Source organism: Lithobates pipiens, unplaced genomic scaffold (genome assembly GCF_037356315.1).
Source record: "Lithobates pipiens isolate NorthernLeopardFrog02 unplaced genomic scaffold, aLitPip1_a1.2 Scaffold_16, whole genome shotgun sequence".
Classification (NCBI taxonomy): Eukaryota; Metazoa; Chordata; class Amphibia; order Anura; family Ranidae; genus Lithobates; species Lithobates pipiens.
Window position 1 is genome coordinate 445,920,764 of NW_027507748.1, and position 26,585 is coordinate 445,947,348.

At 45.1% G+C, this 26,585-nt stretch overlaps 1 protein-coding gene across 1 annotated transcript in view; it reads right to left on the bottom strand.

Annotated features, from left to right (window-relative positions):
• Nucleotides 1–2,835, bottom strand: part of VWA3B (von Willebrand factor A domain containing 3B) — a 239,170-nt gene extending 236,335 nt beyond the window's left edge. The window contains exon 1 of the mRNA XM_077482767.1: nt 2,691–2,835. The gene's annotated coding sequence lies outside the window, so the exon portion shown is untranslated. The remainder of the gene's footprint in view (nt 1–2,690) is intronic.
• Between the last annotated feature and the right edge of the window lie 23,750 nt (nt 2,836–26,585).

Sequence of the window (26,585 nt, forward strand, 5' to 3'; positions counted from 1 at the left end):
CTTGTGGGAGCTGCTTCTAGAAGCGTGGGGTGCAATTTCTCCAGCTTACCTCAATAAATTAACAGCTAGAATGCCAAAGGTGTGCAATGCTGTAATTGCTGCAAAAGGAGGATTCTTTGACGAAAGCAAAGTTTGATGTAAAAACAATGTTATTTCAAATACAAATCATTATTTCTAACCTTGTCAATGTCTTGACTCTATTTTCTATTCATTTCACAACGTATGGTGGTGAATAAGTGTGACTTTTCATGGAAAACACAAAATTGTTTGGGTGACCCCAAACTTTTGAACGGTAGTGTATATATATATATATATATATATATATATATATATATACATTTTTTTTTAGTAGAGACCTTAGAGAATAAAATGGTGGTTGTTGCAATATTTTATGTCACACTGTATTTGGGCAGCAATCATTCAAATGCAATTTTTTGGGAAAAAATTTCAATATAATGAATTTAAAAAAAAACTAACCATTAAAGTCAGCCTAATTTTTTTGTATAATGTGAAAGATTTTATGCCGCGAGAATCATGATGTTGTCATTCTCATTTTGGCCAGAATCGTGCAACTCTAATATATGTGATTCCAGACTTCCGCCTGCAGGGGGGAACGTGCACGTGAATGTTCACAGCAGAAGCTGCTCTGCAGGTGTTGGGCACTTCATGTTTTCCGGCACCCACTAATCACCGGTAAACTACACAGAATGGGGTTCTGCTTATGTAAACAAGACAGATCCTGGTTCTGACAGCGGGGAAGGCATGGATTCTGTGTACCTGCAAAGCAGTGACTAGAATCCATGTCTTCCCCTAGTAAAAGCAGCACACATAATAAACACAAACATTCGCTAAGCACTCATTTAACTGTTTGATTGCCCTAGTTGTTTAACCCCTTCCCAACCAGTGTCATTAGTACAGTGACAATGCATATTTTTTTAGCACTGATCACTGTATTAGTGTCACTGGTTCCCACAAAGTGTCAAAAGTGTCAGTAAGGGATAGTTTACACTTGCTTCAAAACATGGCTTTGGATACACTTTGTTAAAGCTCTCTGAACGCCAGTGAAAGCTCCTGTCACTAAATAAAATAGTTAGCTTACAGTCCTGTTTACACCTTGCTTTTGCTTGGTGCTTTGATGAGGCTTTGTGGGGCTTCGATGAGCCTTCAGTGGAGCTTCGGTGAGGCTTCGGTGGGGCTTCAGTGGGGCTTCAAGTAACCTGTGCCATAGACTTCTATGGAGGCTTTGAAGATGCTTTGAAGCACCCATAAAGCTACATGGGGTATCATTTTTGAATTGAAGCTGAAGCAAAGCAAAAGCAAGGTGTAAACAGGACTGTAAGCTATTTTATTTAGTGACAGGAGCTTTGACTGGCGTTCAGAGAGCTTTACCAAAGCGCATCCAAAGCCATGTTTTGAAGAAAGTGTAAACCAGCCGTTAATGTGCGTTGAAGCCAAACAAAGTGTAAATGAGCCCTTAGTATCCGATAGTCTGCCTAAGAGCCGGTACACACTGAGGCAGCACGACTTGCAGCACGGCTACCTCAGCGACCTGCATCCGACTTCAGCGGCGGCTTGCAAAATGACTTCTGTATAGAAGTCAAAGCAAGTCGCCTGAAGTCGCCCCAAAAGTAGTACAGGAACCTCTTTCTAAGTCGGAGCGACTTGTGTAGCTCCTATTAGAACGGTTTCATGATACAGAATGGAGCATGAATTGTCAGGCGGCTAAGTTGCCTGACAAGTTGCCCCAGTGTGAACCGAGTCTCAATAGCACAGTCCTGCGATAAGTTGCTGATTTCCACAATTACTAGTACAAAAAAAAGAAATTAAAATTCCATAAATATATCCCATAGTTTGTAGACATTATAACGTTCGTGTAAACCAATCAATAAACGCTTATTGGGATTTTATTTTTACCAAAAATATCTAGTGGAATACATTTTGGCCTAAACTGATGAAGAAATTCGATTTTTTTTCAAGGTTTTTATTAGATATGTTTTATATCAGAACGTAATTATATATATATATATATATATATATATATATATATATATATATATTTCTTTATTTTTTTTTTAATTGTTACATTTTTTGTTTATAGTGCAAAAAATAAAAACCGCAGAAGTAATCAAATACCACCAAAAGAAAGCTCTATTCGTGAGGAAAAAAAGGAAATCAATTTTATTTGTGTACAGTGTCGCACGACTGCGCAATTGTCGGTTAAAGTAACGCAGGGCCGTATAAAAAAAATGGCCTGGACATGAAGGGAGGGGTAAATTTTCCGGGGGTCAAGTGGTTAATTGTTCCCCATTATAAGACATGCTACTACAATCAAAGTGTGTGTGTGTGTGTGTGTGTGTGTGTGTGTGTGTGTGTGTGTGTGTGTGTGAGAGTGAGTGTGTGTGTGTGTGTGTGTGTGTGTGTGTGTGTGTGTGTGTGTGTGTGTGTGTGTGTGTGTGTGTGTGTGTGTGTGTGTGTGTGTGTGTGTGTGTGTGTTCAGTCGTACCCTCGATTCTCTGCCCACCATGTCTGATCTGCTCTAAAGCCTAGAAATCAAAGTAATCAGAAGAACAATAAATGATTACAGCTAATCACAAATCAATCCATGTCACATACTCCTGTATAACACTGAGTGCCAACATTGTGCAGCAGCTCATATCCCGACTATTCCATCTCCATGACATTGCACTGACCTGTACGCAGAGATGAGCGGACCCCGGCGGTACACAGTCCAATCATTACGTACCCACACCGGACTCGTCCACTTGTTGACTGTGGAAACCATGGTTGCTAAGCTCTGACCAATCATAGAGCGGCTCACACTCCGGCATCGTGCAGCGAAGGTGAGGGGTGGAGCGGGGAGGAGCTCTTGTTCTTCAGCATTAGCTGATTGGCTCCCATTGAGGTGACGTTCTTTCTGTGTGTACCTGGTGCTGAGGTCTGATGAGAGTTGTGTTGTTCGGATCCTTGTATTCCTGGAGGAGTTCAGCTCACCGCTTGTTCGTCTCATTATTCCAGGAATCAGAGAAAAGGATTTCATGGATTTAAAAAGTTTGATGTACTCCGAGCTCCCACAAATAGAGCTTTCATTCAGTGGTATTTGATCACCTCTGGGGTTTTTATTTTTAAAAGAACGAACATTTTGAAAAATAAAACGTTTTTCTTTGTTTTTGTTACGAAACTTTGTAAATAAGTACGTTTTCTCCTACACTGACGGGCACTGATGAGGCAGGGGCAGATCCAGAGTCTAGTCTCGGGAGGGGCACTTGTATAAAATATGTTTTTTTGGGGGCAATTTATATGGGAAATGGCTGGTATTGGCAAATCAATCATTACGGCACCATGGTTGTTATGGTGTCAGGATGATTGAAGCGCATTATTTCTATTAATACATTGTAATATAAAATTAAATGGTTCAACTCACCATAATTCAGAATCAATGGGAGCCCTGAGGGTGTCTTTCGCCATGTCGCCTGCCACCAAACGCGGATTGTCACTTGCCACGTCACTTGTCACCAAATGCGGATTGTTACTTGCCACGTAGCCTGCCACACATTGCGGATTGTCACTTGTCACATCACCTGCCACACATTGCGGATTGTCACTTGCCACATCACCTGCCACACATTGCGGATTGTCACTTGCCACGTCGCCTGCCACACATTGTGGATTGTCACTTGCCACGTAGCCTGCCACACATTCCGGATTGCCACTTGCCACGTCACCTGCCACCAGATGCGGATTGCCACATAGCCTGCCACACATTGCGGATTGCCACTTGCCACGTAGTCTGCCACACATTGCTGATTGTCACTTGCCACGCCGCCTGCCACACATTGCGGATTGCCACTTGCCACGTCACCTGCCACCAGATGCAGATTGCCACATAGCCTTCCACACATTGCGGATTGCCACTTGCCACGTAGTCTGCCACACATTGCGGATTGTCACTTGCCACGTCGCCTGCCACACATTGCGGATTGCCACTTGCCACGTCACCTGCCACACATTGCTGATTGTCACTTGCCACATAGCCTGCCACACATTGCGGATTGTCACTTGCCACGTCGCCTGCCACACATTGCGGATTGCCACTTGCCACGTCACCTGCCACACATTGCTGATTGTCACTTGCCACGTAGCCTGCCACACATTGCGGATTGTCACTTGCCACGTAGCCTGCCACACATTGCGGATTGTAACTTGCCACGTAACCTGCCACACATTGCGGATTGTCACTTGCCACGTAGCCTGCCACACATTGCAGATTGTCACTTGCCACGTAGCCTGCCACACATTACGGATTGTCACCTACTGTGTCACATTTCTGCTAAGGTGTTCTTTTGTTGAGTCCAGAGTGAAGATAGGCAGCAGAGAGATGATGTAATCTCTCTGCTGCACACAGCTTCCCGCACAGTGAGGGCGGAACTGGAGGGATGCAGGGCAGTGAGAGATGATGTCATCTCCCTGCTCCCCTGCGCGCTGGCTTCCTGATTGGCCAGCAGCCCTCCTAAGCCGCCCAGCTGCCCCCCCCCCCCTCACCCTTCCACTCAGCGCAGTCACCCACGGAACTGGCCGCGCTGGCACCCGCGCAACCGGCCGCGCTGGTACCCGCGCAACTGGCCACGCTGGCACCCGCTGCCCATATTCTCAGAGGGGGCAATTGCCCCGTTGTCCCCCCTGGATCCGCCGCTGTGATGAGGCAGTACTGATTGGCACTGATGAGGTGGCACTTATATGCAGCATTGATAGGCAGCACTGATAAGCAGCACTGATGGGCACTCATAGGTGGCACTGATGGGCACTCATAGGTGGCACTGGAGTTCACCTATAGGCAGTACTGATAGGCAGCAGTGATCAGAGGCACTGGCAGGTATCACTGATGGGCACAGAGTGCCACCCCTAATTGGCAATTATTGCCATCCCCCGTGGGCTCTAGTGGACTTACCTGGTGGTCATGGGTGGGCACCCCTGGTGGCCATGGGTGGGCATCCTTGCTGGCCATGGGTGGTTATCCCTGGTGGTCCTGGATGGGCATCCTGGGGACCGGGCTGCATTGATAATAAATCAGTGCAGCCCCCCCTGTCAGGAGAGCACCCGATCAGCTCTACCTGGGTCTGTCAGAGCGAGTAGAGGAAAAGCCGATACACGGCTCTTCCTGTTTACACTGTGATTGGACACAGTTCATCATGTGGTAAAGAGCCTCCTTCAGGGGCTCTTTAGCTATGTAGCGCCAGCTCCTGAAGAGCATATGCTATGTGTTTTTGAAAGTTAACATTACACCTGAACTGCAGTTTGGTTTGGGTATAATTATTCCAAATTTTGACTTCAGCATTAGTCTGACTGGACTATAGGGTGTTCAGCCTGGCCATAGGGGGTGCTGTCTCTTCTGGCAGGCATGGAAACACAGTCTGGTTGGGTGCTTTAAGGTTACTTTCCCTTGGCGTTAGCCCAGTGGGAGTGTCACTCTTGCTATGCTTTCTGGGAGAGGATACTTAAGATGCGGATGTCACGTGGTTCGGGATTCCGGTCCAGAAGTATGTTCTGACTACATGGTCCTGGTCCTCCTGACCAGCCCCCAGGAGGACTATGGCCTTGGGTGCTGATCCACCTGACTTTACGTCTTGGGGCTGGCTAGCCCAAGGCGGGGAAACTAAGGAAGGCATTCGAGAGTGGTCCGGTGCCATCTCAAGTTGTGGAGAGGCCCAGCAACTTCGTAGTTATCCAGGGGAGGACTCTTCAGAAGAAGGCAACGCAAGGGTTGGCTTCTTAGCAAGAGCCTGAAGCTGAAGGACTTAAGTGAATCCAGTCTCGCACGGTATCGCCGGACCGGCTGCAAGACACTGGTATCACGCGAGTGTTCTACAAGTACTAGTTTCCTTGTTCATGTTCTACAACAAAGTCTGTGGCAGAGACCTGTTCTTGATTCAAACACCCTGTTAGCTGCTAGGCCTTGTGAGAGAAGGACTATCCAACTAGAGTGAACATCCAGCTGTGAATGGCTATTCTCTGGATTTATTCAAAGTAAGAAAGTTCTTTATTACTGGCTTTGACACTAAGAGTACCTGGACTTTTCACCTAACCCTCTGATCCTATACTGAGAGACTGTTGTTGACTACGTTATTGCAAATAAAAATCCCTTTAAGTGGATCTGTCGTCAGTCTCTAAAGTTTCTGGGCCATCTACCACGGGAACCCCTAGACACAAGGAGCGAGCGGAAGAAGGTAACGGCAAGCCCATTAAAATCAGCTGCTCCTTTGGGAGTTAGTGCTACACCTAGATCGGAGAGGCGGTGTGTCAGACTTACACACTACCGATCGCCGCGATGCGCGCCCCCCCCGCCGCACAATCATGGCTTATCCTGCTGGATGTCATATGACGCCCAGTTAAGATCATGAAACCACTTTCCAGCCGTCATTTTGCTATATGGTGGGCGGGAAGTGGTTAGAAAAACAGCCAGCTTATATTTATTCTATGGATCCTACTCTAAACCCATTGATTTATTGGTTTTGCCCCCCATCAACCACCTCCCCTTAAAGCAGAACTCCACCCAATAGGGAAAGTTCTACTTTAAGTCGTCGCCCCCCCACATTTGACAGGTAATTTTTTGGGGGGGTAGGCACCGAGATTTGACAGGTACCTGCTCCCACTTCCCCTTGGACTGGCTAGGGCAAGCAATGCATGATGGTTCTGCAACAACTGGAGGGCCACCAGTTTGACATGTCTGGCCTAGGCAATCTGAGCAGAATTTCTGGCAAGCCCGCTGAACAGCGGCTGGCCATAATGCAGGGAGTCGGGCGCATGGATTCCAAAAGGGTTTTTTTTGTTGTGTGAGCATCTCTCCCCTGAGCCATACCAGGCCACATGCCCTCAACTGGGGGGGGGGTGCTTTGGGGCAGGGGTGGCTCTGATGGGCACAAGAGACTCTTTCCAACTTCCCGCCCCCCTAATGTGAATGGGTGTCAGGTATTGTACCCCTACCCATTCACCCAAAAAAGACGGTATATATAATACACTGACTGCACTATATACTCTGAACTGTATTATTTATACTACGCGGACTGCACTATATACTCTGAACTGTATTATTTATACTACACAGACTGCACTATATACTCTGAACTGTATTATATATACTATACGGACTGCACTATATACTCTCCACTGTATTATATATACTACACTGACTGCACTATATACTCTGAACTGTTTTTTAGAAACTATATGTACTGCACTATATACTCTGAACTATATTATATATACTATACAGACTGCACTATATACCCTGAACTGTATTATATATACTATATGGACTGCACTATATACTCTGAACTGCATTATATATGTAGCAGTACCCCCATAAGAGCTGCTAAGTGTTGTGGCCCACCTGTCCCCCTGCCCAGCCCGGCATTCAAGTCCTCAGTCACTCCAAAGCAATGAACAGTCCATTAACTTTGCTTCTTTTGTTTTATTGAGGGGATTGAACTTGGGTGGGGCATAGGAAGTATAGGATGCCCAGTGAATATTAGAACAATGAATTGGGGCGACTTTTAGACCAAAGAATTGGAACAACATATATACACCCCGGTATATACAGATCTCTCTTTCTCCAGCACAACTCTTACTGCAGACCATTACTCCGCAACTCCTTGCACTCTACTTGCTTGAGCTCCCAGGCACTGCTAGCATTGCATGGTTAGGCCTGACACTGGCTCAGCCAGGCCTTAGCAACTGCCTTTTGGTGTAGTAATGAACTGTATTATATATACTATACGGACTGCACTATATACTCTGAACTGTATTATATATACTACACGGACTGCTCTATATACTCTGAACTGTATTATATATACTATATGGACTGCATTATATACTCTGAACTGTATTATATATACTACACGGACTGCACTATATACTCTGAACTGTATTGTATATACTACACGACTGCACTGTATACTCTGAACTGTATTATATATACTATAAGGACTGCGCTATATATTCTGAACTGTATTACATATACTACACTGACTGCATTTTTACTCTGCACCTTATTATATATACTACACTAACTGCACTATATACTCTGAACTCTATATATATATATATATATATATATATATACATACATACACTACACGAACTGCACTATATACTCTGAACTGTATTGTATATACTACACGGACTGCACTATTTACTCTGAACTGTATTGTATATACTACATGGACTGCACTATCTACTCTGAACCGTATTGTATATACTACACACCTGCCCTGTATACTCTGAACTGTATTATATATACTATACAGACTGCACTATATACTCTGAACTGTATTATATATATACTATAAGGACTGCACTGTATACTCTGAACTGTATTATACATACGACACTGATTGCACTTTTACTCTGCACTGTATTATATATATATATATATATATATATATATATATATATATATATATATATATATATATATATATATATATATATATTACACTAACTGCACTATATACACTGTACTGTATTATATATACTATGCTGACTGACTGCACACTACACTAACTACCTGCCTAATCTCAGTTCATTCACTATATACGGCCTCCATGTAAGCAGCAACCTTATATAGTGTGGGGCGTGGACTTTGCGCTGTGATTGGCCTAAGCATACAGGTTATGTGCATGCATTGGCCAATCAGTAGCCGTCAATGCACTGCAATCTCGCAATGCATTATGCGGCGCACTGGAGCAGGCAAACTTCCCGTGAGCACCCTGTTTGTTCATATGTTCTATGAACAAGCGAACAGCTGATGTTTCAGTCAAACTTACATTTGACTCGAACATCCAGCCCACCCCTAGTGGTCAACTTAGGACAATGTATATCTAAATCAATTGTAACAGAGTTCCAAACAAGAGTATATTTATTGCTACTGATTACACACTAATCTGATTACAAAAAATACTAGACCACTTCACACTTAGCCTCCATTCATTCACACTTTAGCATTTTTGGCTTGTTTCCCTATGCCTGATTGTGCTGAACATGCAGAATCCTATTCTTTCTAATTGTTCCTGCTCACACTTGTACACGCAGTGCCTATGCCATATATGTCAAACACAAAGTCTTTGCCTTGTCATGTGGCCCTCGCACCCAGTTTTTCAGCTGTGGAACGTGGGGGAACTCTCTCTGCTCTCATCCCCATGCTCCCACCCTTCTGTGTTGATAAGATACCGCTTTACTCTAAGCAGCTCCCCAGACCTAGCAGCTCCTGGATCTAACAGATTCCTGCATGCACTCAATGCGGGGACAGATCTCCAGAATCTGAGAGAGAGAACAATCTTCCTGCAAGGCAGAGCTGCTACTAGAATCAAATACACCTGGAGGTACTAGAGCTGGGCCAGGTAGAAGAGAGCAGAGATGCTTGGAAGCTTTGGGTGGGAGGAGGGGCTTTGGGTTGCACTTAGCACACATTTATACCCCTAACCTCTGGATTTTGTACACTGCATACTCCTGAACTCTGAATGTAGTGCACCCTTAAACCCTGCACTTTGTATGTAGCGCACCCCTAAACCCTGCACTCTGTATGTAGCGCACCCCTAAACCCTGCACTCTGTGTTATAGGTACAGATAAGCATATTTTTTTATATAACACAGACACAGGGGCAATTATTGGTATATTACAGAGGGGATGGGAGCTCTTTATATTAATTATGAGAGCAGCAGGAGTGGAGGGGGTGAGCGCTGACATGAGCAGGCAGGCAGGGAGGGAAGGGGGAGAGGATGGAGCAGAGGACAGAGCAGGGCTGCGGATGACAGAGACACATAAACTGACCACGGAGTCAGGGCTTAGCAGCCATGATACACTGTGGTCAGCTTACGGGGGGAGGCCATAGCAAAGGCAGGATCACCTAGGTTTTTTAGGTGTTACAGGTGGCCAAATTACACAGCACAAGCACTGTGCTGTATAACATGCTTTAAGGGAACAGGATCTGTTTTTTTTTTGGGTTACCAAGCGCTTTAAGGACAATCATGGTGCCGATGCGGACCACATTGAAATTGAGTTTGACACCCCTGCTCTATGCCCTATGCTCTAAAAGTATGAGTTTTTTTTGTTTTTTTTGCGTATTCTGGCATTTTTGGCCACATAAACTTTCAAAGAAGTGACTGTAAACATATGATGCATGAATTTTTATGCCTGAATTTTGTTTTATCCACTACTGTAGAACTGCTCCCCCCCTTGCCCAGCCCAGGAAAAAAAAAAGCCTGAAGCTTGATACATGTGCAAAAAACCTTGTAAAACACCTGTAGTATACTTGAAAAAACACTTCCAAATCAGATGCAAGCCTAAAAAAAGAAAGCAAAAAAAAGCAAAAAAAAAAAAAGCCTTCAAATTGCATACCTATGCTACAATGAAAGGTGATCTCAGAAAAACATCTTGTATCCATTTAGTCATTATTTTGTTCAGTTGTTTATTTTCTGAAGCACTTAGTCTTAAGTATTTGATGATGTCGTAGATTGCATGACAACACTAATAAAACATTGTTGCAAATGCACTGTGGCTGTGAGCAGCTGTAATTATGGATTACTCAGACAATATCAGTAAATAGATCACATTTTCTTGCCATTGTTTGGAAACTTCAGTGTGTTGACGCGTGTACTTGTGACTCATAGGAATTAAAAAATGATCAAGATTTTTCAATAAAGGCAGAAGATAGAGCTTTGGGTGTGCTTAAAAAAATAAAAAAAAGAGTTAAATGCCACAGCCAAATGCGTGCCGTTCAGTACAGGCGTAGCTCTGACATTTCCATTTCTTATTTTCCTTTTGGCCCATAACTGTCATGCAGGCCTTTTTGGCCAGTATGAATCTATGTGAGTCAGGAGGAGCAGGCAGAATCTGTCACTGCTTTGCCTGTTCAGAGTTCTGGCATTTGGCCTTAGCAGATGTTTTCTTTAGAAAGCAGTCACAGCCTAAATCTGGCCATACATTATACAATTTTCTTATTCAATTTCCTTTAGATTTACCTTCAAACAAGGGCCTACATGATTGCATACAAATTTAAAGTGTTTATTTTTGACCTCCTATTATATGGTTTTGGTAAATCTAAAGGCCCATACACACAATCTGACTTTTTGACAACAAACATGCAAATTAGCTGTTTTGAGGCAACATCTGACCGTGTTTACGCTCCATTGGACAAAGTTTTTAGGTTTTCATCTGACTTTTGTTGGCTGTGCGAATGGATAAACTTTTTGACAAGTCCAATGGAGTAAAGTCCGATCGCGTATACACAAAGCCATCGGACTTTTGTACAAAGTACAAACACACATGCTCAGAACCAATGCAAAAGATCAGACAGCAATACAGAAGTTGACCAAAGGTGGCGCTGGAGTAATTGAACGTCCTCTTATGAAGTGTCGTCAGTACGTTGAAACATTACTATGTTCGTGTTTGTTTCCTAAAAAGTCCTATTGTATGTATGCAATACAAACTTACGACTCCCTTTGTACAAAAGTCCACGGGAAAGTTTGTACAAACTCTGATCGTGTGTATGAGGCTTAAGGTACATGTGTCAAACACAAGGCCCACTGGCCGAATCCAGCCCACCAGTCCATCTCATGTGGCCCTCGCACTCTCTTGCAGCTGCGGAGCCCCCCTCATCTCCGCCACTACCTTGTCTCGGAAATTGACAGCAGAGAGGTGGACAGAATGAGTCCACCAGATCCTGCGCTTCTCCATGCAGCTGTGGAGAGGCTCGTCTCTGCGATCACTAGAGATGTGCAATTAGTTTCGTACGAATCGAAAATTTGTACGAATTCCCGTAAATTCGTACATTTGGGAAGGTCCGAAATACGAATTGCTATGCTTCCAAATTCTGTACGAAATACGAAATTTCATTTACGAATTTCCAATCCAAATTTCTAACGAACATTCGTAATTGTTAGGAAAAGTTAACGAACCTAAAAGTTAAAAACCCAGGAAGTCAGCACAGCACAGGGATGGTGGGAGCCCCTCATAATGATAAATTCATCATAACGAACATTTGTAATTGTTATGAAAAGTTAACGATTCGTATTTGTATTTCGTAGGAAATTTCAGACACGAATTACGGAATATGAATTAATTATAATACAAAACGGAACAGAACGAAACAAAACAAATTTATTGACGGCGCACATGTCTAGCCATCACCTTGTCTCAACAGTCAGCAGCAGAGAGGAGGACAGAATTCCTTATACAGACCCTGTGCAGCCACAGCACCCCCTCGTCTCAGCCTTCTCAGCATTCAAGATACTCTGGCAGCTGACTTAAGCCCTCCCCTGGTCCTCCTCCAGCTGCTGTACTTCCTGCTTCCAGCTGTGCCCCCAGCTTCTTCTTGGCAGCAGCACATGTGATATGAGGGACGGTGGGGGATTCTTGTCTTCTAATGGTTTGGGTGGCCCTTGACATCTGGTGTAAGGGGGGGGGGGGGAGGTGGGGTGCTCTGGACATCTAGTCCTACAGATACAACCTGCCCTCTGAGTGCAACCATAATGCTGATGTGACTCGTGATGAAATTTAGGTTTGACACCCCTGAACTAAAGGAAAATTGTATAATGTATGGCCAATAGGCTTGCCATCTCTTCCCTCTAAACCTGAACACATATGCAGTACACAGGTTCTGAAGATAATTTAATGCAGATAAGGCACCAAGTGAGTTTAATTACTACCTTAATCAGCCACAGAACCTGTGTAATTAATATGTGTTCAGTTTTAAAGGGATGAGGTGGCAACCCTAATGGGCAGTCTAAGTAGATAAGACTTTCCCTTGACAGTATGCTGCAGAGAGGAACACTAGCTCTCTTTAAAGAAACAGTAGTCTCTCCGCAGAGGTTGAACATGTGCCTTCCCTTATCAGAGCTAGAGCTCTCCAAACAGTGGGGACCATGTGCTTTGTTGAATAGAGAGCTATATGCCTCACTCAGCAGAAGGTCCATCTCTGCAGTTTGCTGATAGAGAACATGCTTTTTTACTCAATGTGTGGCTAATGTAAGCTGAAAGTTCAGTTGGCCTTTATTCCAGTGTTGCTCACCACCTCTTGAAAAGTGAGGGCAATAGACTAGAGAACAAATTCTCTTATGCCGCCGCATACACACGTACGCCGGACAGAAAAAGACAGACGAGAGCTTTTCATCGGAAAATGCGACCGTGTGTATGCTCCATCGAAATTTAGCTGTTCGAATTTCTGCCAGCCAAAAATTGATAGCATGTTCTCAATTTTCCCAACGGAAAAACTTTCTATCGAAAATTCCGATCGTGTGTATGCAATTCCGACACGCCAAAAATCACGCATGCTCAGATTCAACTAGCAGAAGCTATTAGCTACTGGCTATTGAACTTCCTTTTTCTAGTCCCGTAGTACATGTTGTACATCACCGCGTTCTAAACTATCGGAATTCGGTGTGACCGTGTGTAGGCAAGACAGCTTGAGTGGAATTCCGTTGGAAAAACCACCACAGCTTATTCCAACGAGAATTCCGATCATGTGTACACGGCATTACAGTTTGGGAGAGTGCAAGCATACATAATAGTTGATGATCTAATACAGCCTTTTCAGAATAAAATCAGTGTTGTAAATAAAGACAATGACAATAATAACAATGGGTGGGAGCTGCATACAGAAGGTTTTTTAACTTATGCAGAGAATGGATTAGGTAAAAAATGTGTACCTTTAGAACCACTTTACGGCTGGGTTCACACTTATGCGAATTGGATGTGGAAATTCGCATAACTGGACTAGAGTGCAAACCCAGCCTCAGAGTACATACCAGGGTTACCAACCATACCAAAGTGAAATATACTGAAATGACACCAATACAACACTAACAGAGCCAATGTTACATGAGGTGCTACATACAATTTACTGACAAAGCAAAAAAATTTTACCGACAGTTCAAAAATTAGCCAAAATGACTGTTTTAGGTGTAAATATCAATGTTTAAGCTGCAAACGCAAACATTATTCTCCATTTACATGAAGGTCAGGTTAACATAACCCAGCAGTTTTGTCACCTGTGTCTAGTTTACTTTAAAAATTAAAAATAAATGAAATAGGGTTACAGTTTGTGGTGCTCAGATACATTTTAGTTCCACTTTAATGGGCATAAAATTTACACTCCTAAAGAATGGTAATAATGCAATCACTTTGACTATTTTCAATGATGAGATGCTACATCTGGCCTCCTTTAGATCTTTCCTCTAGGATTAAGCCTCATACACACGATTGGACTTTGTACAAACTTTCCCGTGGACTTTTGTACAAAGGGCGTTGGCCCTGAACTTATTAAACATACACACGATCGGACTTTTTCAGCCAACTTTCACCAAAGTACGTGGTTTTTCTGCTCTTTACTGCCACCTTTGGTCAACTTCTGTATTGTTTGATCTTTTGCATTGGTTCTGAGCATGCGTGTTTGTAAAGTCCGATGGTTTTCTGTACACGCGATCGGACTTTGCTCCATCGGACTTATGTTGTCGAAAAAGTTTGTCCGTTCGCACAGCCAACAAAAGTCTGATGAAAACCGAAAAAGTTTGTCCGATGGAGTATACACACGGTCGGATGTTGCCTTAAAACAGCTTAAGCCTCATACACACGATCGGACTTTCTACAAACTTTCCCGTGGATTTTTGTACAAAGGGCGTCGGCCATGAACTTGTATTGCATACACATGGCAGGACTTTTTCAGCCAACTTTCACCAAATCACTTTTTTTTCTTCTCTTTACCACCACCTTTGGTCAACTTCTGTATTGTTGTCTGATCTTTTGAATTGGTTCTGAGCATGCGTGTTAGTACTTTGTACAAAAGTCCGATGGTTTTCTGTACACACGATCGGACTTTGCTCCATTAGACTTTTGTTGCCAGAAAGTTTGTCCGTTCGCACAGGCAACAAAAGTCTGATGAAAACTGAAAAAGTTTAGCCTCATACACACGATAGGACTTTGTACAAACTTTCCCTTGGATTTTTGTACAAAGGGCGTCGGCCCTGAACTTGTATTGCATACACCCAGCAGGACTTTTTCAGCCAACTTTCACCAAATCACGTGGTTTTTCTGCTCTTTACCGCCACCTTTGGTCAACTTCTGTATTGTTGTCTGATCTTTTGCATTGGTTCTGAGCATGCCTGTTTGTACTTTGTACAAAAGTCCTATGGTTTTCTGTACACACGATCAGAATGTGCTCCATCTGACTTTTGTTGCCAGAAAGTTTGTCCGTTCGCACTGCCAACAAAAGTCAGATGAAAACCCAAAAAGTTTGTCCGATGGAACGTACACACGGTCGGATGTTGCTCCAAAACAGCTAATTTGCATGTTTGTTGTCAAAAAGTCTGATCGTGTGTATGGGCCTTCATTTTCATGTTTGTTTTCAAAAAGTCTGATCGTGTGTACAAGCTACACTGGCACCAATCTTGAATACCATTCATTGTTAAGGCCCATACACACGATCAGACTTTTTGACAACAAACATGCAAATTAGCTGTTTTGGAGCAACATCCAACCATGTGTACGCTCCATCGGACAAAGTTTTTTGGTTTTCATCAGACTTTTGTTGGCTGTGCGAACAGACAAACTTTCTGGCAACAAAAGTCCAATGGAGCAAAGTCTGATCGTGTGTACAGAAAACCATAGGACTTTTGTACAAAGTACAAACAGGCATGCTCATAACCAATGCAAAAGATCAGACAACAATACAGAAGTTGACCAAAGGTGGCGGTAAAGAGCAGAAAAACCACATGATTTGGTGAAAGTTGGCTGAAAAAGTCCTGCTGTGTGTATGCAATACAAGTTCATGGCCGACGCCCTTTGTACAAAAATCCAAGGGAAAGTTTGTACAAAGTCCTATCGTGTGTATGAGGCTTAAGATCATCTGATTCTCATTATTACAGCCTTTATTCCAGGTCCATAAAATTCACAAGTGTATAGGCTAAGCTGTCCCTTTCCTTATCACAATGAGTAATCCTGGAATATGATTTTTTTCAAGATTGTTTTTCAGGTTTGGAGAATTCTAGTAGTCAACCTTCTGACCTACCTGGAGGCTACTCGGGAAATAGTCCCATTAAAGTTATCTATCTCTCCTCTTGTGAGAAACTGAAAACTTCCCTTCCTGTGACAGGACAATGTAGACTGTCATTCCTAACCCCTACATTGATGGTGACAATGTTTTTTTTTCTGTCCATTTCATTGGCAAGCTACACATTCATTTTAAAGTCACATTCAGTGATACCTTCAAAACCCACTCCATGATCTGTTTCATTTGCACTCTTTCTTCTCTAAACTGTGAAAAAGGCCCACTGGGGAAAAAATTGAGTCAATGGAGCAAGATTTAAACAGGTTTTGCTTACTGTTTTTTTAACAATAAGTTATTTTTAATCTGAAAAGTCTTTGTTTGGCAGCAGTTTCTGTAGATAATGGAAAGGGGAAGGGTTGCTTTAAAGTGGAAGTTTGGGCTTCTAATCTTAAATCTGCTCCCTCCCCCATTCTGCTCCCACCCCCATTCTTGATAAGCTACCATGGCTGGGGTGTTGGATGTATGGTCCCCCACTCAACACTGTGATTTGATATGGTGTTCCCTATGTCACTACCATGTCCAGTAGTGATGTAGGAGCTATCTGATCAAATCATAGAGCACAGAAGGGACCAAGCATCTGACTAGGGATGAGCCGAACACCCCCCGGTTCGGTTCGCACTAGAACTTTCGAACGGACCGAAAATTTGTGCGAACTTTAGAACCAACATATGTCTGGTCAAGCATATGGTGCCCAAGCGGCTGATGTTTTGGCCACGCGAGATGCACTTGAGACATATGTTTCAAATAGTAGCGGTGCAATTTGATGCACTCATCTCAAAAAAGGCCCACACCAAAGAACTTTTAGAATAACGCGCAGAGGCAGCGCCCTGCACAGGCGGAGCTCTGCGGTGTGATTCAGTCGGTGTGCTGCCCCTAAGCTGGCCCCCGGAGGGCATCCTGCCTCGTTGGAGATGTGCCTCCTCCTCCTCATCCTCCTCCTCTCTCCTACCTGGCACCCACGTGGAGTCAGTGCCCTCATCATCCCCTACCTCTTCATCACTGGAGCAAACCTGGCAGTATGCTGCAGCTTGTGGAACATGACTGCTAGATTGCTGTCCTTCTTGAGCATCCCCTCTCTCTGCGCACACGCTACTGCCTTCCTCTAGCCGAGTATCATCATCAGAGCCTACAAAACACTGGGCATCCTCCTGGAGCATGTACCCAGGACTGTGCTCAAAGAGTTCGGAGGACTCCTCAGGAGGACGTGGTGGGTCTAGGGAAGGAGTCACTGATGATCACATTGAGACAAGGAAAGAGGATGCGTTGGCAGCTGCTTTGCTAGTCCCCTGAGCCTGGGTGAGTGAGGATGAGGAGCATGAAGAGGGCTTGGTCATCCACTCTACCAAGTCTTCAGCATGATGCGGCTCAACACGTCCAGCTGCCGAAAATAAGGACAAGCGTGTCCCATGGCCACGTGCTGATGACGATGCACCGCGCCCACGACCAGCACTGTTGTCTCTAGACACAGAGCCTGCTTGCCCTCTTTTATTGGCTCGTGCCTGTCTGCCTCTCCTTGTTGGCCTTCCAGACATGGTAATGGCCTGAAGGGAGATGGGAAAACCAGCAATTGGGTAGTGTATATTGTGCTGGAGGCACAAAACACCAACTAACTCCTGCAGATGTCTTTATTATAGAACACCAGTAATAAAGGGTAGATACAGGTGTATATTGTGCTGTGCTGGAGGCACACAACACCCACTAACTCCTGCAGATGCCTTTATTATAGAACACCAGCAATTAAAGGGTAGATACCGGTGTATACTGTGCTGTGCTGGAGGCACACAACACCAACTAACTCCTGCAGATGGCAGATGGCTCAATTAGAAAAGAGCAATATAGGTAGATACAGGTATATACTGCGCTGAAGGCACACAGACAACACCTGAAAACTCCTGCAGATGGCTGATGGCTCAATTAGAGAAGAGCAATATAGCAATATAGGTAGATACAGGTGTATACTGCGCTGAAGGCACACAGACAACACCCACAAACTCCTGCAGATGGATGATGGCTCAATTAGAGAAGAGCAATATAGCAATATATGTAGATACAGGTGTATACTGCGCTGAAGGCACACAGACAACACCTACAAACTCCTGCAGATGGCTGATGGCTCAATTAGAGAAGAGCAATATAGCAATATATGTAGATACAGGTGTATACTGCGCTGAAGGCACAGAGACAACACCCACTAACTCCTGCAGACGCTGGAAAACTACACAAGGCCGCCACGCTGGCGGCCTTATATAGTGTGGGGCGTGTACTACACAGCCTCAGCTATAATTGGCCACAGGCATCCTGCCTGTGGCCAATCATGGCTCTCCTTGCTGCCGGCGCTGTGATTGGCCAAGCATGCGGTGGCACAGTGCATTGTGGGCCGTGAGTGCCACACGAATTTGGCGCAAACGGCCCACAGAGTTCTGGCTTCGCTGAATGGGCGAACAGCCGGTGTTCGAGTCGAACATGCGTTCTACTTGAACACCAAGTTCATCCCTACATCTGACACACACAAAAAGAGGATTAGTTCTTCATAGGAGACCTTAAAAAAAACGACCTTAACAGTAGAGTCGCTTGAAAGACATTTATCCAAGTTACCATAGTTATACCATGTTGTAGCCACTGTTATCACTTTGGGCAAGCACTAATTAACACACATGTTGCAACATGCTAAAATGCATGTGTCCAACTTCCCCATAATCAAAATAGTAAAGTGAATTCAATAAGGCATTTATGACTATTTTCTGGTGATAGGTCCCTTCGGAACTATTTGTACCTAATTCAGACAAGCAATTCAAATAGTTCTTAAAGGAGAAGAATGGTCAATGCTATTTTGGCTTCAAACCCGCTCCATGCTCTGTTTCATTTGCACTCTTTCTTCTCTAAACTGTGAAAAGGGCCCACTGGGGAGAAAAATTGAATCAATGGAGCAAGACTTGAACAGGTTTTGCTTACTGTTTTTTAACAATAAGTTATTTTTAATCTGAAAAGTCTTTGTTTGGCAGCAGTTTCTGTAGGTAATGGAAAGGGGAAGGGTTGCTTTAAAGTGGAAGTTTGGGCTTCTAATCTGAAATCTGCTCCCACCTCCATTCTAAGGCCGCGTACACACGGGCGGACTGTTCGCCCAACCTTGTCCGCTGAACAGTGTTTGGGCGGACAGTCCGCTCGTGTGTGGGCTTTCAGCGGACAGTTTCAGCGGACAGTTGGACGGACAAAGTCTTTCGGAAATTCCGAAAAACTGTCCGCTGAAACTGTGTTTGAGCGAACAGTCCGCCCGTGTGTAGGCTACTTTCGAAATGAGCAAACTGTTCCCGCTCGGAAAGTCCGCCCATTTCGAGCGCGTGTACAGGTAGGCGGGGCTCGCGAAGGAGACGTCGCGGGCTCCGCCGCCTGGAATGGGCTTAAAGGGGAACCCCAACGCCGAAAAAAATCGGCGTGGGGGTTCCCCCAAAGTCCACACCAGACCCTTGTCCGAGCACGCTACCCGGCCGGCCAGGAAAGGGGGGCGAGCGAGCGCGCCCCCCTCCTGAGCCGTACCAGGCCGCGTGCCCTCAACATGGGGGGTGCCTTGGGGAAGGGGGGCCGCGCGGCCCCCCCACCCGAAAGCACCTTGTCCCCATGTTGATGAGGACAAGGGCCTCTTCCCGACAACCCTGGCCGTTGGTTGTCGGGGTCTGCGGGCGGGGGGCTTATCGGAATCCGGGAGCCCCCTTTAAGAAGGGGGCCCCCGGATACCGGCCCCCCACCCTATGTGAATGAGTATGGGGTACAATGTACCCCTACCCATTCACCTGTGAAATAAAGTACAAAAAAAAACACAACACAGGGAAAAAATATTTTATTGCACAGCTCCGGGGGTCTTCCGTCTTCGGGGGTCTTCTCGCCGGACTCCTCCGCTATCTGTGTGTAGCTCTTTTACTAGCGGAGGAGTCCGGCTTTCTTCCTCCCCGCCGCCGGCCTCTTCTCCCGACTTCGGGGGTCTTGTCCCCCTCTTCGGTTCTTCTGCCGGGCCACCGCGCCTTCTTGTAGCTCTTTTGCAGGCGGTGGCCCGGTCTTCTGTCGCCGCTGCCTTCCGTTCTTCTGTCGCCGCCTTCGGTTCTTCTGCCGGGCCACCGCGCCTTCTTGTAGCTCTTTTACAGGCGGTGGCCCGGTCTTCTGTCGCCGCTGTCGCTGTCGCCGTCGCCGCCTTCCGTTCTTGTTCTTCTTCTTGTTCTTCTTGTTCTTCTCCAGGAGATGTTGACACGTCGCTCTCTCCGGCCGGAATGCCAGAGCCGCGCTGTGCGGTCACTTATATAGTGACAATGGGGCGGTGTCACATGGTATATGTCACATGGGTTGGTCACATGGGTTGATGTCACATGGGGACTATGACATCGTAAGGGGGCGGGGTCACCATGTGACCAACCCATGTGACATATACCATGTGACACCGCCCCATTGTCACTATATAAGTGGCAGCGGAGCGTGTCCCTGGCATTCCGGCCGGAGAGTTCGTCGAGTCAACATCTCCAGGAGAAGAAGAAGAAGAACAAGAAGAAGAACAAGAACGGAAGGCGGCGGCGGCGGCGACGACAGCGGCGACAGAAGACCGGGCCACCGCCTGTAAAAGAGCTACAAGAAGGCGCGGTGGCCCGGCAGAAGAACCGAAGAGGGGGACAAGACCCCCGAAGTCGGGAGAAGAGGCCGGCGGCGGGGAGGAAGAAAGCCGGACTCCTCCGCTAGCAAAAGAGCTACACACAGATAGCGGAGGAGTCCGGCGAGAAGACCCCCGAAGACGGAAGACCCCCGGAGCTGTGCAATAAAATATTTTTTCCCTGTGTTGTGTTTTTTTTTGTACTTTATTTCACAGGTGAATGGGTAGGGGTACATTGTACCCCATACTCATTCACATAGGGTGGGGGGCCGGTATCCGGGGGCCCCCTTCTTAAAGGGGGCTCCCGGATTCCGATAAGCCCCCCGCCCGCAGACCCCGACAACCAACGGCCAGGGTTGTCGGGAAGAGGCCCTTGTCCTCATCAACATGGGGACAAGGTGCTTTGGGGTGGGGGGGGCGCGCGGCCCCCCCTTCCCCAAAGCACCCCCCCATGTTGAGGGCACGCGGCCTGGTACGGCTCAGGGGGGGGGCGCGCTCGCTCGCCCCCCTTTCCTGGCCGGCCGGGTAGCGTGCTCGGACAAGGGTCTGGTGTGGACTTTGGGGGAACCCCCACGCCGATTTTTTTCGGCGTTGGGGTTCCCCTTTAAGCCCATTCCAGGCGGCGGAGCCCGCGACGTCTCCTTCGCGGGCCCCGCCTACCTGTACACGCGCTCGAAATGGGCGGATTTGCCTCCTCCTTACGTGGGCGAGTCCGTTCATTTCAAAAGTTGAGCGAACTGTTTGGCAAACAGTTCGCTGAAACAGTCCGCTCGTGTGTGGGCAAGTCCGCTCATGCAAATTTTGAGCGGACTGTTTGCCGAAACTGTTTGACGAACAAGGTTGGGCAAACAGTCCGCGCGTGTGTACGCGGCCTTAGTCCTATACTAAAGGCAATAAACCGCTCCAGGTGGCAGTTCAGGGAATTTAACTTCCCTGCAATTGGTGGGTGCAGGCTCTGTATGCAAGATGCAAGAAAACGAAAAAAGATCTGGATAGCCACACTTCAAGTGATGTCTTTATTAAATGGAAAACAATGCAAACAGAATATGGAATCAGAGAAAAATGGCAGACGCATTTCACACCTCTTTACTGGTGCTTAGTCATATCTATGACTAGACTTATGCCCCATACACACTATCAGATTTTCTGCTGATTTTTTTCCTTCAGATTTACCAAAACCATGTAGTGCAAGGGCCTGCCTGATTGCATACAAATTGAAACTCCTAAGGTTTGACCTCATATTATATGGTTTAGAAAATCTGTATCTATATAATTTTAGCCAGGACTTCCACTTTAACCACTTCAGCCCCAGAAGAATTTACCCCCTTCCTGACCAGAAAACCTTTTGCAATTCGGCACTGCGTCGCCTTAACTGACAATTGCGTGGTTGTACGACGTGGCTCCCAGACAAAATTGACGTCCTTTTTTTCCCCACAAATAGAGCTTCCTTTTGGTGGTATTTGGTCACCTCTGCAGGTTTTATTTTTTGCGCTATAAACAAAAAAATAGCGACAATTTTTGAAAAATTATCCCCAAAAATATATAAAAAAACATTCTTTTTCCCGTTTAGGCTGATACGTATTCTTCTGCATATTTTTGGTAAAAAAAATTGCAATAAGCATTTATTGATTGGTTTGCGCAAAAGTTATAGCGTCTACAAAATAGGGGATAGTTTTATGGCATTTTTATTGATAATTTTTTTTTTTTACTAGTAATGGCGATGATCAGCAATTTTTTTTTTTGACTGCGACATTATGGCAGACACATTGGACAATTTTGACACATTTTATTTTTAATACAGAGATCAATGCTAAAAAAGTGCATTGATTACTGTAAAAATGTCACTGTCAGTGTAGGGGTTAACCACTAGGTGGCACTGTAGGGGTTAAGTGTGTCCTAGGGAGTGATTTTAACTGTGGGGGGAGGGGCTGTGTGTGACACGTCACTGAACAGCGCTCCCGATTACAGGGAGCGCTGATCAGTGAAACTGTCATTAGGCAGAATGGGGAGATGCTTGTTTACATTAGCATCTCCCCGTTATTCCTCACTGTGAGACGATCACGGTTATGCCCGTGGACATTGAGTGCCATTGTGGTGGTAAGACCATAAATTGTAAGCTACCCTGTCCCACTACCTGCGACACCAATATTTGCTTTCTTGATAAGCTACCATGGCTGGGGTGTTGGATGTATGGTCCCCCACGCAACACTGTGATTTGATATGGTGTTCCCTATGTCACTACCGTGTCCAGTAGTGATGTAGGAGCTATCAGATAAAATCATAGAGCACAGAAGGGACCAAGCATCTGACACACACAAAAAGAGGATTAGTTCTTCATAGGAGACCTTAAAAAATGACCTTAACAGTAGAGTCGCTTGAAAGACATTTATCCAAGTTACCATAGTTATACCATATTGTAGCCACTGTTATCACTTTGCGCAAGGACTAATTAACAAACATGTTGCAACGTGCTAAAATGCATGTGTCCAACTTCCCCATAATCAAAATAGTAAAGTGAATTCAATAAGGCATTTATTACTATTTTCTGGTGATAGGTCCCTTTGGAACTATTTGTACCTAATTTAGACAAGCAATTCAAATAGTTCTTAAAGGAGAAGAATGGTCAACGCTATTTTGGCTATTCTTCCCCTAAGGATCACAGGAGTGCAGTTCTTTCTGCACTGCTGTAAAACTTTTTCAGGACTGAAAATGTGACTGATGTCACTCAGCCGATCCAGGCTCAGTAAAGATCCCAACCACATGGTCGGGATCCGCCCAGATGCCTGGATCAGCAGCTGGCTCAACCTCTCAGCATGCTACTGAGAGCCTTATTCAGCCCCTCCGGCTCCCTCAACAGCCAAACCCTCCAGTGAGCACTAGGGGGCAGAGGAGAGAGCCAGTGACTGACAGTCAAATCTCTCTGCTCAGAGCAGATGGAAGAACTGAAAAATCATCAGTTCTCAGGGAAGAGCCGGCGGGGCGAACAGTTAAAGTTGGGATCAGTGCTGCAGCCATCAAGGTGAGCATGATATTTTTTTGTTGGGGGGGAATTCCTATACTTTTCTTTTAAAACTGCCACTTAATGAACCTATTACTGCGGCAGCGATGAATTTTTAGGTAATTACTGTCAATAAGATGAGAAAGATTGCAGATAAGAAAACTGGCCTTAAATTAGAGCAGCTCTGAGCTGGCATACAGAGGTAAACCAGTGCACAGAATGGGGTACATCTGTGCTGGGAATGTGACAACTTCCTGCATAGGGCTCTATCCCCATTCCCATCTCCTGAAGAGATTCCCTGGCCAAAATCTAAACATAATCAAAGGGGCTGAAAATTCCACATTTGGGAAATTAGTCACAGAGAAGGGGGAGATAGTCCCCACAACTGCAGTTGCCTGTTGTGTGGGCAAACCCTGATGGAGAACTGACAGACTAGTTCCCCCTCAGATCCACCTAAATTTGATTGGCAGCCAATGGAAGTGGGTGGATTTGAAACCTGCTATTGGATTGAATTGGGGCTATGGATCCAACCCTGCTGCGCACAGTCAATTAACAGAAGGGTGGGTCCAACTGGGAATTCGTCTCTCAGTATCCTATCAGACTGCACCCACTGCACTACAAAGCTCTTTGGCTATGTGGTGGTCTGTGTGGTGGGCACGATGTACTGTGGAATGAAGGTCTAGCATGGACTCTTCAACCTCAGTTCTGAGCTCCGACAGATTCATGTACCTGTTTAACCACTTTCAGACCGGACCATTTTGCTGGTAAATGACCAGAGGTCTTTTTACACTTTGGCACTGCGCTGCTTTAACTGGTAATTGCGCGGTCATGCAATGTTGTACCCAAACAAAATTTGCGTCCTTTTCTTCCCACAAATAGAGCTTTCTTTTGATGGTATTTGATTGCCTCTGCGATTTTTATTTTTTGCGATATAAACGTAAAAAGACCGCAAATTTTGAAAAAAAATGATATTTTCTACTTTTTGTTATTAGAAAAATCCAATAAACTCAATTTTAGTCATACATTTAGGCCAAAATGTATTCAGCCACATGTCTTTGGTAAAAAAAAAGTCAATAATTGTATATTTATTGGTTTGCGCAAAAGTTGTCACATCTACAAACTAAGGTACGTTTTCTGGAATTTACGCAGCTTTTAGTTTACGACTGTCTATCTCATTTCTTGAGGTGCTAAAATGACAGGGCAGTACAAAACCCCCCCAAATGACCCCATTTTGGAAAGTAGACCCCCTAAGGAAATTGATAAGAGGCATGTTGAGCCCATTGAATATTTTATTTTTTTGCCTCAAGCGATTGAATAATGACAAAAAAAAAATTTTTTTTTTTTTTTTACACAAAGTTGTCACTAAATGATATATTGCTCACACATGCTATGGGCGTATGTGAAATGACACCCCAAAATAAATTCTGCTGCTTCTCCTGAGTACGGGGATACCACATATGTGGGACTTTTTGGGAGCCTAGCCGCGTACAGGGCCCCGAAAACCAAGCACCGCCTTCAGGCTTTCTAAGGGCGTAAATTTTTGATTTCACGCCTCACTACCTATTACAGTTTTGAAGGCCATAAAATGCCAAGATGGCACAAAACCCCCACAAATGACCCCATTTTAGAAAGTAGACACCCCAAGCTATTTGCTGAGAGGCATGTTGAGTCCATGGAATATTTTATATTTTGCCACAAGTTGCGGGAAAATTACAAACTTTTTTTTTTTTTTTTTTTTTTTCACAAAGTTGTCACTAAATGATATATTGCTCATGCATGCCATGGGCATATGTGAAATGACACCCCAAAATAAATTCTGCTGCTTCTCCTGAGTACGGGGATACCACATATGTGGGACTTTTTGGGAGCCTAGCCGCGTACGGGGCCCCGAAAACCAAGCACCGCCTTCAGGCTTTCTAAGGGCGTAATTTTTTGAGTTCACTTCTCACTACCTATTACAGTTTTGAAGGCCATAAAATGCCAAGATGGCACAAAACCCCCACAAATGACCCCATTTTAGAAAGTAGACACCCCAAGCTATTTGCTGAGAGGCATGTTGAGTCCATGGAATATTTTATATTTTGCCACAAGTTGCGGGAAAATTACAAACTTTTTTTTTTTTTCACAAAGTTGTCACTAAATGATATATTGCTCACGCATGCCATGGGCATATGTGAAATGACACCCCAAAATAAATTCTGCTGCTTCTCCTGAGTACGGGGATACCACATATGTGGGACTTTTTGGGAGCCTAGCCGCGTACGGGGCCCCAAAAACCAAGCACCGCCTTCAGGCTTTCTAAGGGCGTTACAGTTTTGAAGGCCATAAAATGCCAAGATGGCACAAACCCCCCCCCCCAAATGACCCCATTTTAGAAAGTAGACACCCCTAAATTTAGGGGTACACTAGTGAGACTAGGTAATAAATGGCGGGTGCCCTGAAACTATAAAAAAATAACTAACCAACCAGCGTCACCTGTAACAGTTATATGGTGATCACTGGTGAAAGGGTTAACTAGGGGGCAATCAGGGGGCTTTATGCGGTAGTATATGGGGGTCCCTGGCGCTATAAAAAGCTGCGGCGAACCTAAATACCTACCTGCCTAACTAGCGTCACCTGTGACACTAATACAGCGATCAGAAAAACGATCGCTTATTAGGCTGGGTTCACACTGGAGCGATGCGGGAACGCCACGAATGCGCGGCGGGTTCCCGCATCGCATGCCTCCCGGCGGCAGTTCACACTGCCCTATGCGAACTGCTGGGAGTGTCAGTGAAATGTTAATGACACCCCCAGATCAGTTCGCATATCGCAGTGCGATCTGCAAACTTGGATCGCATGGTGTGAACACCCATGCGAT